The 16,804-nt window shown below is 38.1% G+C and overlaps 1 protein-coding gene across 43 annotated transcripts in view; it reads left to right on the top strand.

The window, feature by feature from the left end:
- The window catches only part of PPHLN1 (periphilin 1), a 169,325-nt gene that overhangs the window by 40,665 nt on the left and 111,856 nt on the right, over positions 1 to 16,804 (top strand). The window lies entirely within an intron of this gene.

The following is a 16,804-nucleotide window of genomic DNA, read 5'->3' as shown; positions in this document are numbered from 1 at the left end:
TAAAGCATCTCTTAGTTGCTTTATTTTGATCAATTAAGTCCTGTTGGGAAAACATATTTTGGAAGAACCTCGATCATTGTTAGCTTTGGTTACTTATAGAGACATTTGATAGAATAGTTAGAAAAAAGGACGGATAGATTTAACTGGGTTGATAGTTGCTTTCTTGTATAACTTGACTGATAGTGTTGGAGTTTGTAAAGAATCCTTTTAAAAATCTTCTCCTGTCGGAGAAGAATCACAAACTCATGGAGAATGGCAAGGAGTAACTGCCACAACTTTATAGGTGCCAGAAGTAGACAGCTGGATTCAGTGGGCAGTTATTACAGCCCTGTAGTCAGCAGAAGCATCAGCATGGCAGTATTGGGTCCCTGTCCCCAAGTCCCACAGGGTGATATAATGGGCAGAGTTGGTGGCTGTGCTCTCAGTGGGATGCACTGTAACTGAGAAACCCAGAGTTAAGCTAGATACCTTTTGTTGCAGTCAGGAAGCAAGCCAGTCCTTTCCTGGGGAGTAAGCAGTCACATGGGAGTTAAACTGTGGTCAGCTTGACCTGTTGAACTGTCTGTTGACCAGTTAAAAAAACTCTTCTGTATCAGTGGATGGTTAGGCCTTTCATTTTGATACCTATGGCAGGGTTGCATAAGGACATTCAGAGTTCATGGCAGACTGCTTCTCTCAGAAGAAGCAACAGAAATTACAGATGTTAAAAAATACTTTGATAAATTTAACGCTTAGTATATAACTTCAGCCAGGAAGAGAAGAAAATTTCCTGTATTTAATAAATAGGCATTTGCTATACTGACTGGTAAAGTTAGAGGCATTCGCCTTAAAACCAGAGCAAAGCAATAATGCCTTTTCTCACTGTTTCTATTAATTATGGTAATAATGGTTTCAGCCCGCCCTCTACTGAGACAAGGAAAATGAAGGTTAAGGGTTACAGTGAAAGAAACAATTTGCTTATAGATTATATAATTATCCATGCAGAAGATCCAAGAGTCTATAAATGATTAGAATTATTGGGAAGTTAGCAAAGTTCAATATAATAAAATCAAGTATGAGCAGAATAAATTAGACTACGTAATTTAAAAACACTATAGCATTAAAAACTATTAAGGAGTAATAAAAATGAAATTTAACAAAAGTGTGTGAGATTAGTTGGATGAAATTACAGGTCATTTCTAAAGAACATTTTAAAGGTCCAAAATAAAAGGAGCAGTGCAACACCATTGGATGGGAAGAGACAGACATCACAAATGCATCAATTCTCTTCAAATTCAGGTGTGAATATATAGTTCCAGTCTAAATTCCAGGTTTTTGTTTTGTTTGTTTGTTGCATCAGTTCAGTTCAGTCTCTCAGTCGTGTCCGACTCTTTGTGACCCCATGAATTGCAGCACGCCAGGCCTCCCTGTCCATCACCAACTTCCGGAGTTCACCCAAACCCACGTTTGAGTCGGTGATGCCATCCAGCCATCTCATCCTCTGTCGTCCCCTTTTTCTCCTGCCCCCAATCCCTTCCAGCATCAGAGTCTTTTTCAATGAGTCATGTCTTCGCATGAGGTGGCCAAAGTATACTGGAGTTTCATTCCTTCCAAAGAACATCCAGGGCTGATCTCCTTTAGAATGGACTGGTTGGATCTCCTTGCAGTCCAAGGGACTCTCAAGAGACTTCTCCAACATCACAGTTCAAAAGCATCAATTCTTTGGCGCTCAGCTGTTCTCACAGTCCAACTCTCACATCCATACATGACCACTGGAAAAACCATAGCCTTGACTAGACGGACCTTTGTTGGCAAAGTAATGTCTCTGTTTTTGACTATGCTATCTAGATTGGTCATAACTTTCCTTCCAAGGAGTAAGCGTCTTTTAATTTCATGGCTGCAATCACCATCTGCAGTGATTTTGGAGCTCCCCAAAATAAAGTCTGACACTCTTTCCACTGTTTCCCCATCTATTTCCCATGAAGTGATGGGACCAGATGCCATGATCTTCTTTTCCTGAATGTTGAGCTTGAAGCCAACTTTTTCACTCTCCTCTTTTACTTTCATTAAGAGGCTTTTTAGTTCCTCTTCAGTTTCTGCCGTAAGGGTGGTGTCATATGCATATCTGAGATTATTGATATTTCTCTCAGCAATCTTAATTCCAGCTTGTGCTGCTTCCAGCCCAGTGTTTCTCATGATGTACTCTGCATAGAAGTTAAATAAGCAGGGTGACAATATACAGCCTTGACGTACTCCTTTTCCTGTTTGGAACCAGTTTGTTGTTTCATGTCCACTTCTAACTGTTGCTTCCTGGCCTGCATATAGGTTTCTCAAGAGGCAGGTATTTCTCAAGCGGTCTGATATTCCCATCTCTTTCAGAATTTTCCACAGTTTATTGTGATCCACACAGTCAAAGGCTTTGGCATAGTCAATCAAGCAGAAATAGATGCTTTTCTGGAACTCTCTTGCTTTTTCCATGATCCAGCGGATGTTGGCAATTTGATCTCTGGTTCCTCTGCCTTTTCTAAATCCTGCTTGAACATCTGGAACTTCACCGTTCACGTATTGCTGAAGCCTGGCTTGGAGAATTTTGAGCATTACTTTACTAGCGTGTGAGATGAGTGCAATTAGGAGTTGGTAAACTGATTCTAAAATTAACAGGAAGAGGCCAGATAACAAAAATAATATTGAAAAGATGTGAAGATTCAATAGATCATGTATCAGAACAAAGCTGTAGTAATGTGAACAGTGAAACAGAGTAGGCAGTCAGGAAGCAAACCTAAATATGTCTAGGAGTTTAGGGTATAGCAATAGTAGTATTACAGATCAAATGCAGAAAGAATGAACTTTTAAATAAATAGTACTGGGAAAATTGCTCTCCATTCAGGAGAGAAAAACATAAAATTGGAACCCTGGCATGTGAACATAAATAATTTGATGTAATAAAGACCTAAATATAAAAAACAAAATTAAAAAAAAACATAAAAGTTTTGATTAGACTAGCTGATGGTTTATAATGGTTTATTTGTCCCCAAAGAACCAGCTCTTGGATTATTTTACTGTGTACTATGGTACTATGCTTAGTCTCTCAGTCATGTCCTACTCTTTGTGACCCCATGGACTGTAGACCACCAGGCTCCCTCTGACCATGGGATTTCCCAGGCAAGAATACTGGAGTGGGTTGCCATTTCCATCCCTAGGATATCTTCCCAATCCAGGAATCTAACCTGCGTCTCCTGCATGGCAGGCATATTCTTTACCACCTGAGCTATTTCTGTCCTTATTCTTTCTTCTTTACTGTTTTTTAGCATTTTCCCCCCTGTTCAGTTCAGTTCAGTCGCTCAGTCGTGTCCGACTCTTTGCGACCCCATGAATCGCAGCACGCCAGGCCTCCCTGTCCATGACCAACTCCCAGAGTTCACTCAGACTCATGTCCATCAAGTCCGTGATGCCATCCAGCCATCTCATCCTTGGTTGTCCCCTTCTCCTCCTGCCCCCAGTCCCTCCCAGCATCAGAGTCTTTTCCAATGAGTCAACTCTTCACATGAGGTGTCCAAAGTACTAGAATTTCAGCTTTAGCATCATTCCTTCAAAAGAAATCCCAGGGCTGATTTCCTTCAGAATGGACTGGTTGGATCTCCTTGCATTCCAAGGGACTCTCAAGAGTCTTCTCCAACACCACAGTTCAAAAGCATCAATTCTTAGGTGCTCAGCTTTCTTCACAGTCCAACTCTCACATCCATACATGACCACAGGAAAACCATAGCCTTGACTAGACGGACCTTAGTTGGCAAAGCAATGTCTCTGCTTTTGAATATGCTGTATAGGTTGATCATAGCTTTCCTTCCAAGGAGTAAGTGTCTTTTAATTTCGTGGCTGCAGTCACCATCTGCAGTGATTTTGGAGCCCCCCAAAATAAAGTCTGACACTCTTTCCACTGTTTCCCCATCTATTTCCCATGAAGTGATGGGACCAGATGCCATGATCTTTGTTTTCTGAATGTTGAGCTTGAAGCCAACTTTTTCACTCTCCTCTTTCACTTTCATTAAGAGGCTTTTTAGTTCCTCTTCAGTTTCTGCCATAAGGGTGGTGTCATCTGCATATCTGAGGTTACTGATATTTCTCCCGGCAATCTTGATTCCAGCTTGTGTTTCTTCCAGTCCAGCATTTCTCATGATGTACTCTGCATAGAAGTTAAATAAGCAGGGTGACAATATACAGCCTTGACTTACTCCTTTTCCTATTTGGAACCAGTCTGTTGTTTCATGTCCAGTTCTAACTGTTGCTTCCTGACCTGCATACAGTGGATAATTTTACATAAATGAGATAAAATTGTATATGTTACTCCTCAATCTTCATAGCAGTGTTAGTAGCTTGGTATATGTTCTGTTAGGTTGGTGCAAATATAATCGTGGTTTTGGACCGTGAATTTTAAGTCATTATATCTAGGCTCAAACACATCTTTATTAATGAAAATAGAAACCATTACAATCAACATGTTATTGTCAATGAGAAATAAGTTTCTTTATTCCTGTAGCATAAAAATCCATACTTTGGGATTCAGCAGACTCTTGGAAAGCATTTTCTGCCTCCTGATGGTTATGGAAGTGTTTTCCCTGCAAAAAGTTGTGGAGATGCTTAAAGAAGTGGTACTTGATTGGTGAGAGATCAGGTGAATATGGCAGATGAGGCAAACAAAGTCTTATGGCCCAATTCGTTCACCTTTTGAAGTTGTTGGTTGTGCAATGTGCGATTAGGTTATTGTTGTGGAGAAGAGTAGGGCTTACTGTTGACCAATGCTGGATGCAGGCGTTGCAGGTTTCTGTGCATCTCATTGATTTGCTGAGTATACTTCTCAGATATAATGGTTTCACCAGGATTCAGAAAGCTGTGGCGGATCAGATGGGCAGCAGACCACTAGACAGTGATAGTGACCTTCTTTGGTGCAAGTTTGGCTTTTGGAAGTGCTTTGGAGCTTCTTCTTGGTCCAGACACTGAGCTGGTCAACACTGGTTGTCGTATACAATCTACTTTTTTGTCGCACGTCCCGATCCAAAAGCAGTTTGTTGTTATTGTGTAGAATAAGAGAAGATGACACTTCAAAATGCTTTTTTAAAAGTTTTTGGTCAGCTCACAAGATACCCACTTACCTAGCTTTTTCACTTTTCCAATTTGCTTTGATGACCATATGCGTAAATGCCAAATGATCATAGAATGGTTGATATTGAGTTCTTGGTCAACATCTTGTGTAGTTTTAGAGGATCAGCTTTGATGATCCTCTTAGTTAGTCATTGTCAGCTTCTGCTGGCCAGCCACTGGACTCATTATCTTCAAGGCTGTCTTCTCATTTGCAAAATTTCTTAAATCATCCTGGCCAGATGTGTTGTTGATGTTGTGAGTCATCTCTGCTTTCTGACCAATTCTGAACTCGAGTAAGAAAATCACTCAAATTTGCTTTTTGTCTAATATCATTTCCATAGTTAAAATAAACAGGAAGTAAGAAAGCCATTAGCAAAAAAAAAAATAAAGTAAGAAATGCATGTTAAAATCATTTATAGCATAACCACATTTATTTGAGTGTATTCTAATATCAAATGGCAAATTTCAACAACACAAAACCACAGTTACTTTTGCACCAACCTAATATTTTGTCTATATTCACAGACAGTTGGGGTATTTGATTTTTGTTAATGAGGTCAGCTTCCCTGGTGACTCAGATGGTAAAGAATCTGCCTGCAATGCAGAACTGTACAATGCGCGAGACCCGTATTCGATCCCTGGGTCAGAAAGATCTCCTGGAGTAGGAAATGCCAACCCACTCCAGTATTCCTGCCTGGGAAATCCCATGGACAGAGGAGTCTGGTGGGCCCCAGTCTTTGGGGTTGCAAAGAGTCAGACACAACTGAGCAATTAACACTTAAACACACTTCTTTCTTAAGTTGATTTTCTCTAGAGGCTTGTGCAGATCCCTCCAAGTTATTTCGTTAAACATTTTTTGAATTTCCAAGTAATATTCCGTTATGTGGACATACCAGATATTTCAGTTGTTTACCTGTTGATGAATATTCATGCAGTTTCCAGTACAAAATGATGTTGCAGTAATTCTGAGTGCATAATATCTTTAAGAAATAGTACTTTGATACCCATGGGATAGGTTGCCAAAAGTGGAATTTCTGGGTCAAAAGGGCATGTATATTTTAAATTTTAATATGTGTTTTCAGTTTGCCTTCTAAAAACCTAGAAAAAAATACACTTCATTTAATTCTAAAATTTTAACTTGGGCATTTAATTGTTTTTCTTATCTATTAACATAAGTATAGTTTTAAAATTTCCTTTAAGCACTGTTGTAAATAATAGTAATTTAATACTGATTCTGACATAGTAATCCTAGTTATTTGTGATCAGAGAATGTTGCCTGTACTCTTATTCTGTTGTTTGAAATTCTTTGATTCATTAGTGTTTTTTTTTTAATTTTTCTATTTTTAAACTTTGAAATTAAAATTTTTAGCCATGTCACACAGCATGTGGGAATTTTAGTTTCCTGACCAGGGATCAGACCCATGCTCCTTACAGTGGAAGGATGGAATCTTAACCACTGAACCACCAGAGTGGTTCCTGTTGATCATTAGTTGATCAGTTTTCTTATCTGTACCATGGACATTAAAGCAAGTGTATTCTTTTCAGATTTTTTTTGGATATATGCATATACCTCATACACGGACTATTTACAATAGCTAAGACATGGAAGCAACCCCATTGCCCATCAATAGACAATGAATTAAGAAGATGTGGTGTATTCACACACATACACAATATTGCTCAGCTGTAACAAAGAATGAAATACTGCCATTTGCAGCAATGCGGATAGACCTAGAAAATATTATGCTAAGTGAAATAGGAGATAAGTGACAAATACTATGTCACTTATGTGTGGAATGTAACAAATAATAGAAATGGCTGTGTATATAATACAGAAACAGATTCACAGATATGCAAAACAAATTGGTTACCAAAGAGGAGAGGGAAGGTTAGAGGGATAGGTTAGGGGTATGGGGTCACAGATACAAACTACTGTGTACAAAATAGATAAGCAACAACTGTATACTGTATAGTACAGGAAATTACACCTGTTATCTTAAAGTAACCTGTAATGAAATATAAACTGAAAAAATTCTGAATCATTATGTTTTACACATGAAACTAGTATAATATTGTAAATCAACTATACTTCAATTAAAAAAAAGGATTAAATGACTCAACACATACAACATATTTTACCATGCCTGTTACATAGTAATCATTTTAAAAATCATTTTAATGATTGAAAGATAATTTTAAAAAGGTTTATTCTCTTTTCAGAACATAGAGTTAATTATATATGTTATATTCATTCATTTGTTAAGTCTTTACTGTGTACTTTGTATACATCAGATACTCTTCTAGCCTCTGGAGATAATAAACTCCTTTCATGAAACCTACATTTTAGTATAGATTATAGACAGTAAACAGGTGTAAAACAAAACAGTTTTTAGGAAGAAAAATGAAGCAGCGTAGTGAACTAGAAAATGTTTCTATTTCAACACCTTCACTTGATGTCTGGACATCTTCAGTAATATTTCACATTTTACACTATCACAAAAGTTACAGCTTTTAGTGGCTGGCGTCTTCCTGGTTATCTTTAAGTTGTTCCGTATCAGATGGACTCATGGAAGAGTTCCTACTAAAAGACTTCGTGAGTAGAAAGTAGCTATTGTTCTAGGGGGAAAAAAATCATTGCATCATAAACCATACAGGAGTAGTTGTATATTTTTGTAAGAAAACAATTCTGAGCAATTTGGAGAACCATGCTGGTCAAGTCAGTATTTTTGTTTTTGTCTCCAACAGTGCCCCAGTAATGCGCTTTATAGCAAAAAGATCTAATCTGAGCTCATAGGTCCTATTTTTGTAGACTTCTTTAATCTGGAACAGTTCCTCAGTCTTCCCTTGATTTTTATGGCTGTTTTTGGCAAAATGAATACAGGACAGACATTTTATAGAATATTTCTCAATTTAGGTTTGTCTGGTGTTCCTGATTAGATCCAAGGTATGCATTTTATTTTTTTCTGCTGCAGTTTCTGAAGTGATCATGTCTTTTTATTGTGTTTTGTTAGACTGCAAATGTTGATTTCCTTTTTTGGTGGTGTTGTGTTAGTAAGATTGGGGTCTACAAAATTTCTTCACTGTGAATTCAGCTTCCTTCCTTGAAGTTAGTGTTTTGTGGGGAGATACTTTGAAACTATGTGATTATGCCATTCTACATCCCATTTCACTCCCTACTTTTAGTATCCATTGATGTTTCTTGCCTGAATTAATCAGTAATGAGATGCTTTCAAATGAGTGATTTCATAATTAGATGTTTCTTTCTATATTGTGTAGACATTATGTTTTGAGGAAGAGCTTTCTTTCTGTCTGCTACCCTCTTTAAATAAGAAGCAAAACTTTGTTTATGTTGGGTTGGCCAAAAAGTTCGTTTGGGTTTTTCTGGAAGATCATATGGAAAACCTGAAAAAACGTTTTGACCAACCCAGTATCAGATTCCTGTTTTGTTCAATGTGGTATAATCTGTTGGTATCATTATTTTGATGCCTGAATTTGGCCATCAAATCCCTTCAAAGTAGCTTCTGTGTGTTTTTTTAAAAAATATTTTGTGGTAAAATATACATGACATAAAATATGGAAACAGTTTTCAGGTATACAATTCATTGGCATTAATTATATTTAGAGTGTTGTGCAACCATCTCAACTATTTCCAAAACTTTTCATTATCCCAAACAGAACTGCATACCTGTTAAGCAATAGCTCCTTATTCTCCTTTACCCCCAGCACCTGGCAACATTCTAGTTTCTATTTTTAGGAATTTGCCTGTTCTAGATACTTTGTATAGTTGCTTTCATACAATGTTTGTTCTTTTGTATCTGCCCTCTGTCACTTGACATAGTATTTTCAAGGTCTGTTGTATGTTGTAGCATGTATCAGAACCACGTCCCTTTTTCTGGGTGAATAATATTCCCTTGTATGTGTATACCACATTCTGTTTCTCCATTTTTCTTCTGATGAACGTTTGAGTTGTTTCTGCCTTTTGGCTGTTGTGAATAATGCTGCAGTAAACGCTGACATATGAGTGTCTGTTTTGAGTCTCTGTTTTCAGTTCTTTTGGTTACGTATGCAGGAGTGGAATTGCTGGGTCATAGAGTAATGCTTTATTTAGCTTTTTGAGGAACCACCAAACTGTTTTCCATATTAGCTGCACTGTTTTACATTCCTGCCAGCAGTGTGCAAGAGTCCAAGTTTTTCCTGCATGCTTACCAGCAACTCATTATGTTTCTATAATTATCATCAATCATCACCATTGTTACTATTGTTATTGCCATCCTGGTAAGTATGAAGTAGAATCTCCTGGTTTTGATTTGCATTTCCTTAACGACTAATAAGGATGAACAACCCATTTCATGTGTTTATTGGCCGTTTGCGTATCTTCTTTGAAGAAATGTCTATTTAGTTTTATTTGTCCATTTAAAAGTTGAGCTGTTTGTCTTTTTGTTGTTGAGTTTTAGCAGTTCTTTATATATTCTGAATATTAAATCCTTTTCAGATGTACAGTTTGTAAGTATTTTCTTCCATTCCATAAATTGTTTTTTCACTTTGTGGATCATGACCTTTTTTGATGTACAAAATGTTAAAATTTGATAAAATTTAATGTATCACCTTTTCCTTTTCTTGCTAATGCTTTTGGTGTTGTATATGAATTCATTGCCAAATTAAGATCATCTGAGTTATTTTGACTTATCTACCTCATTTTTTGATTATTTCTTAACTTTCTGCTGAAAGATGTTCTCGGTCCTTCTTATACTTTCCCTGCCCCTGCCCTCAAATGAGCATTTTCTCTAAGGAACACAAGTTCTCTTTAGCGGAGAGTGGTGTTTTATGGATAAGACCTGGATACACACTTTTACATCCATATTTATTTTTATACAGTATTTCCATATTTCATGGCAGTATAGGAATCCTGGCTTTCAGTTGTTGGGAGAAACAGTCCTCCATGCGTCTCTTGCACTCCTACACATCTTACCAAGTTATGCCAAGAATGCAAGGCGCTGATCGCTGTTTATCTGTCTTATTTCTCAGAGCTGGGTTTGTGGTGAGCAGTCTTGAAGGATAAGGTAATATCTTCCTCTGTGTTAAAGAGCAGTCTTGAAGGATAAGGTAATATCTTCCTCTGTGTTAAAGAGCAGGCTTGCTTTGTTTTGTTTTGTTTTTCTTCTTTCCAGTTCTTTTACAAGCCTTGGGCTCTTCTAGTTTTGTTTTTTTTTTTCTTTCAATTTTTACTTATCTTTTTTTAAAAAAACATTGGAGTATAATTGTTTTACACTGTGGTGTCAGTTTCCGCTGTTCAGCAAAGTGAATCAGCCATGCATATACATATATACTGCCTTTGTTTTGAATTTCCTTCCCATGTAGGTCACCAGCGGGCACAGAGTAGAGTTCCCTGTGCTATATAATAGATTATTTTTTTTATACATAGCAGTGTATATATGTCAATCCCAGTCTCCCAGTTCATAGGCTTGCTTATTGCTTGGTGTAAAAATAGTGGATTTCCCAGGTTTCCTCAGGTGTGAGCCAGACCCACCACATGTGCATGTGCCTACACCTGGGCTTATATCCGATCATCCCTGTGGGCCTTGGGACCTGGAGAAACTCACACAAACATGCCAGTGCTTATGGTGTTTGCCATGCTGGCGAATTAAGTCTTTTGTGTCTTCTGCAAGCATCCGTGAGGTAGGAGCAGCTCATTAGCTTGTAAATAGGGTAAAATCTGATCTCAGATCTGAAACTAGCACCCTTGATATTTTGCTTAAATTCCAGTACATAGTAAATCTTCTGACCCTGTCAGTCTTTTCTTCTTACACAGCTCAGCACTTCCTTTTGCAGATTGCCATCATTCTGGGCTTCCTTGCTTTCACACCATCTTCCAGAGGTCTATTACTGGCAGTGGAACAATCTGTTTTATATGTTTCATATTGTAGCACATTATGTACTTTATAAACTCAGTGTATGTGTGTATATGTGTGTGTGTGTGTATGTATGTACATATATATATGTGTGTGTGTGTATATATATATATGACAGTTCTTATTCAAATATGTTTTATTAATGGAGAGTGGAGTCACTGGAAACAGTCAACAGAGGAAAAGAGAATGTATCAAGTTTTCTGTTATCCTCATTCAATACCCTCCACCCCCTGCCCATGCTCTGAAAGTTACCACTTATTTTATAGAGCAACATACCTGATAATTTGTCTACATTTCAAGTATATCATTACCTACTACACTTGGTTCTGTTTTTACCCAGTGATTATCTGTTTGTACAAAACATATTTGTTTGTGAAATTCAAAATATGTTAGGATTTATTTCACTTTGTATTTAAGGAACATGTTATACTTTATCAAGAGTTATTGATTTTTTTTTTAAAAAGAGTTTTTTTTTTAAGTACTTTTTTCCCCTGTAGAATAAAGTATTAAATAATACTGAAAAATATGGAACAAGAGTGTCACCAAGTGGCCAGTATACTTTATTTTTAAATACTGTTTTCCCCCTCTGTATTCACATATGGAAACTTTTGATTTAGTACTTTAGTATTTCATACTGCATGCTGATGTTTTTAAAAAGAGTAAGTTTAACTTTACTTTTTATTATAGCTTTTTAATCTTCTTAGGTGATAATCTCTTTGACAGAGAAAAATACTGTATAATATCTTTTTTGGTTTTGTTCAGGGGTCCAAATGTTTATTGAGTGTTTGCTGTGTGTAGGCCGCTGTGCTTATATCACTTGCTTACAGTCTACTTAGTGAAGTAGACACATAAGTAGGTAGTGTGGCATAGTACCTGCTCAAGTTTCAGCAAATGCTAAACGCACAGAAGCACTTGTCCTATACTGAGTTTTTATTAAAAGCTTCCTGTAGGAGCAGATAATTTGAATAGAACCTGAAGGAAAGTTAACAAAGTTAATCAGAGAAAAAGTAATGGGGACCATATTCTTATAAAGCTGTATAAAACCATGATGTGTAGAGCTATTCACAGGTGATTATTTAAGACCTAGAAAACTATGGATTAAACTATAATTAAGAAATCTGGGTTTTATTCTATTAACTCTGATAAACTTGAAAATTTTTAGCTTCACAGAAAGAGAGGGGCTATAGTAACTCAGATTGTGATTGGTCTTCAGTGTAGGGGGTTACTTTTAAAAATGGCTCTAGAGGTAGAATAAGAAGCCATGAATATCTGAATTGGAAATGACGAATTGGGATGGAGGAAAGGGGTTAAATTTGATAAATGCTGAAAAATCAGCAAAATGTGGTTGTTGGATATGATAAGAAAGAAGAGGGAAATGTCTGGATTTTTTGTTTTGTTTACTGTGTGTATAAAAATGTCATTATCTGAGACTGGTAGTACACAAGGAATGGTTTCAAGGGATGAGCTGCATTCAAAATTGAGGTTGTCCAATGAGAAGGTATATTTAGACAAGAGCGATGGACTAAGGTCAGAGCCCCTAAAACACTTTTATGGAAGTGATGGAAGATAAAGGTTTCTAAACAACAGTAAAGGTCACCGATGTCTCTTGCAATTGAATGTTTCAGTGATAAAAAGTAAAATATCTCCTGGGTTTGGCAGTGTCAGGATGAATGACATGTGAAGGGGATAGATTCAACCTGGGTGGATAACTTTAAAAGAAAAATAATTGGGATAGAAAGTAGGCAGTGTTGTTACCTGGAGACTGGCACTGGCTAAATGGACATCACATAAAACATTTTTAGCTGATCAGTAATGAGCACACTTACAAATGAAGAGAAAAGAGAGGCTGAGAGTATAAGAAAGAAAACGGCTAACTGATGAAGCAGTTAAATGAGGACAAAGATGAAGACTATTGATAGAAGGGCTAACTTTTGATGGTTGGGAGGAGACAATCATATACCAAGAAGGGAAGGACAGAATTAGGGACAGGCAGATGAAGACACATTATGGGAGAGGAATCTGGGCTGGCAGTTGAGGTACTTATTTCATGTCTGGAGATTGCTATATTTTTCAGTCTGGGAGGTAACTCATTGAGAGTAAAAGATTTGGTACTAGGTTAAAGGACTTGGGGAGAATTATCAAGATACAGAATACTTGCTGACATGAATGAGAGGTTGAGCTCACTAATGATAAGTAAAAATTTTATTAGTGCAGTTGAAGGCACAGTAGAAATCAGAGACTATGTACCTGTAGGGGATCAATCTGTAGGCTCTTATAATTTCTCTCTAGGATATGGCAGCTATAAGAGTATCAATGAAGAAATCACAGATATTGGAATTAATGCAGGCTTTGTCTTGGCTCATATGTTGTATCAGAATTGCCAGGAAGGAACATTAGTAGTTTTCATAGAGTGTTTCAAGTACTGTAATTTAGGCTGGAAGCACAATGAGAATGGGGTTCATGGGTTGCTAGAAACTATAGGCGACTTACAGGTATCTGTAAAGTGGAGATGGAGTTACAGTAGGAGTGAGAAAACTGAAGGATAAGACATTGTTATAAGAAGGCAGTATTCGATTCTGATTAAGAGCACCTCTGGGTAATAAGTGGCAAGGTTTTGGATTTAGGGGAGTGGCTAAGTATTGTGGAGAGGTAAGAGGTACCTGGCCAGGAAATTGCTCCCAAGCTGCACAGATGATCCTCTGAATTCTGATAGTCACTCATGATGTGGATAGGTTATGTTACAGTGCAGACTGTGTCATTGAGTGCAGGCTTTAGGAAATGTGGGAGCATTCCCAGAAGGTTGAAAATAGAGGCAGTGTGGGGTTATGGTGGGTATGCATGAATTTAAATAAGAAGTGTGCCAGTCTCTTTCTCCCTCTTCTTGGAGGATGGAGGATTTAGAACATAATCCTGTGCCCCATGTACCTGAGGATTTTGAGGTAAAGTCATCAGTGTGCACTAATTACTCAGCAGATTGAAGGGAACTAGTATTTGTGTTCCACTGCCAAAGTTTCAGTTAAAGAAAGAAGTTGGAGGGATCGGTTTATGAAGAGGCTGATGTGAAAACATTTACAAGATTGACTCAGATTTCTTTATTTTGTTACATGAGTATATACAAATATAGCCATTAGACATAAAGGATACTTGTCATACTTACAGGTGAGTAGTTAACATATTTATCTGTAGTAATAATGCCCATGTCTATTAATGGCAAAACTCACGTGCTTACAGTGACCAGGTAGGGAATATAAACAAATGCTGAGGGTCAGATTGGAGCAGCTGCTACCTGGTATCAGCTGATCCGTGCTATGTTGGAATCTAGATATTTCTGACCTCGAAAGAACTCAGAAATCCAGATTTTTAAACAGTGTTTAATTTCTTGATTTTTCAGTGTTCACAATTAATTAAAATGAAGATTTGCAGGCTTTAAAGTAGGACATTAACCTGGGACTCTGAAATGAAGAACATGTAATAGCAGCTGTCTCATAATGGTATTTCTCAGTCCTGGCTGTACTCTGAATTAGGTGTAAAGCTTAAGAAAGAGTATTCTGTAATTCCTGTTCCTCACTCTTGGAGATATGATGTAATAATTGGTGGGTGGAACCTCAATATTAATATTTTTTAGAAGCTCATCAGATGTTCTAATGTGAAGCTAGACTTGAGAACTGTTGATCTAATAGGTAATGTTGCGCGACAGCAGCCCAGAAACCACAGGGCCATGTTAACAGTGTTAACTTCTTGGCTCCTTCTCTCGTTTGTGGTAACTTCATCTTGAATCTTTATTCTTTCCTTAAACTTTTCATTTATTTTCATTTATATAGTTTTGGCTGCAGTGGGTCTTCATTGCTGTGCGCAGGATTTCTTTATTTGTAACGATCGGGGGCTACTTTTTGTTGCAGTGCATGGGCGTGGTTTTCTGATTGTGGTAGATTCTCTTGTGTGGAAGCTTCCCTCACGGCTCAGACGGTCGGCTCAGACGGTAAAGAATCTGCTTGCAATCCAAGAAACCCAGGTTAGATCCCTGTGTCTTGAAGATCCCCTGGAGGAGGGCATGGCAACCCACTCCAGTACTCTTGCTTGAAGAATTCCATGGACAGAGGAGCCGGGTAGGATACAGCCCATAGGGTCGCACAGAGTCTGACATGACTTATGCCACTTAGCCCAGCATAGCACTCTTTTTGCACAGCGCTGGCACAGTAAGTGTGCGCAGACTTAGTTGCTCTGTGGCATGAGGGGTCTTCCTGTACTAGGAATCGAACCCATGTCCCCTGCATTGGCAAGTGAATTCTGAACTATTGGACCCCCAGGGAAGTCCCTTGAACCTTTGTTCTTGATGGCAGTTATTCCCTTTGCCCATGTTTCTAAAACTTGTGTTGGTAAGAATTGCTTAGAAGCTCATTAAAAATGAAGTTTGCCAGGCTTTATCTCAAGAGATTCTGATTCAGTAAGTGGAAACTTGGAATTTGATTGTGATGCAGAGTTTGAGAAACTCTGGCTTGTATATATGCTGCTGATGACAAACAAATCTCTGGCCTTGGCTTTTCTTCTGAGCTCTATATTTTTACATCCAACTGCCTATTAGACACATTTTTCACATGGAAATGCCAAACTTTTCATTGAAAACTTTTCATTTCATCATTCTTCAAAGACTTCTACCTCTTCTTCACATATCTTAGGCACATAGATGGACTACTTTTCCTAGCCTTCCTACTCGTTGCGTGTGCCCTTGTGGCTATCTCCAGTATAAAATGAGTAGGAGTTCTGTCTCCACACACATTTACCTTTTCCCGTGTTGCAGGGTGGGCCCTGGAAGGCAGTGGCAGCAAGCATGTGACCTCAGAAGCCACACATGGAAATAGCAGTGTGGTCAGCCTGGGTTCTTGGAGCAGAATTTCTCACCTTGGAATGCCTGCCCTAGACTGTTTGATGGTGGTTAGATAGACTTGTGTGTGTGTAATGAATCAACATTACATTTTTTGGTAATTTTGTTACATCAGGTTAGGCACGTTTTTTTCCTTAGTAACATTAGGTACTGTGTTAGGTATTAGAGATCAAATTATGACTAAGAAAAAAATCTATATTCTAACTGGGAGATCTCTGTCCATTTCTCATGCTTTGAATACTTTTTAACTGTAAAGGTATGGTTTTATGGAAGGAACTCTAGACTGGGTCTCCAAACATCTAATCTCAGCTCTGGTACAAGACAGTCACTTGATTTTGTTGTTGTTCACTCAGTCAGTCGTGGCTGACTCTCGGTGACCCCACGGACTGTAGCGGACCAGGCTTCCCTGTCCTTTACTGTCTCCTGGTTGGTCCAACTCATGTCCGTTGAGTCAGTGATGCTGTCCAACTGCCTCATCCTCTCTTGCCCCCTTCTCCTCCTGTCCTCAGTCTTTCCCAGCATTAGGGTCTTTTCCAGTGAGTCAGCTCTTTGCATCAGGTGGCCAAAGTATTGGAGCTTCAGTATCAGTCCTTCCAGTGAATATTCAGGGTTTATTTCCTTTAGAATTGCCTGATTTGCTCTCCTTGATGTCCAAGGGACTCTCAAAAGTCTTCTCTAGCACCACAGTTGGAAAACATCAAATTCTTCTGTGCTCAGCCTTCTTCATGGTCCAACTCGCACATCTGTATATAACTACTGGTAAAACCATGGCTTTGACTATATGAACCTTTGTTGGCAAAGTGATGTCTCTGTTTTTTAATATGCTGTCTAGGTTAGTCATAGCTTTCCTTCCAAGGAACAAGTGTCTTTTAATTTTATGGTTGCAGTCACCATC

This window comes from Ovis canadensis, chromosome 3, assembly GCF_042477335.2.
Source record: "Ovis canadensis isolate MfBH-ARS-UI-01 breed Bighorn chromosome 3, ARS-UI_OviCan_v2, whole genome shotgun sequence".
In the NCBI taxonomy this organism is placed as follows: Eukaryota; Metazoa; Chordata; class Mammalia; order Artiodactyla; family Bovidae; genus Ovis; species Ovis canadensis.
The sequence above is the reverse complement of the archived record's forward strand: the minus strand, read 5'-3'. Positions and strand labels throughout refer to the sequence as shown.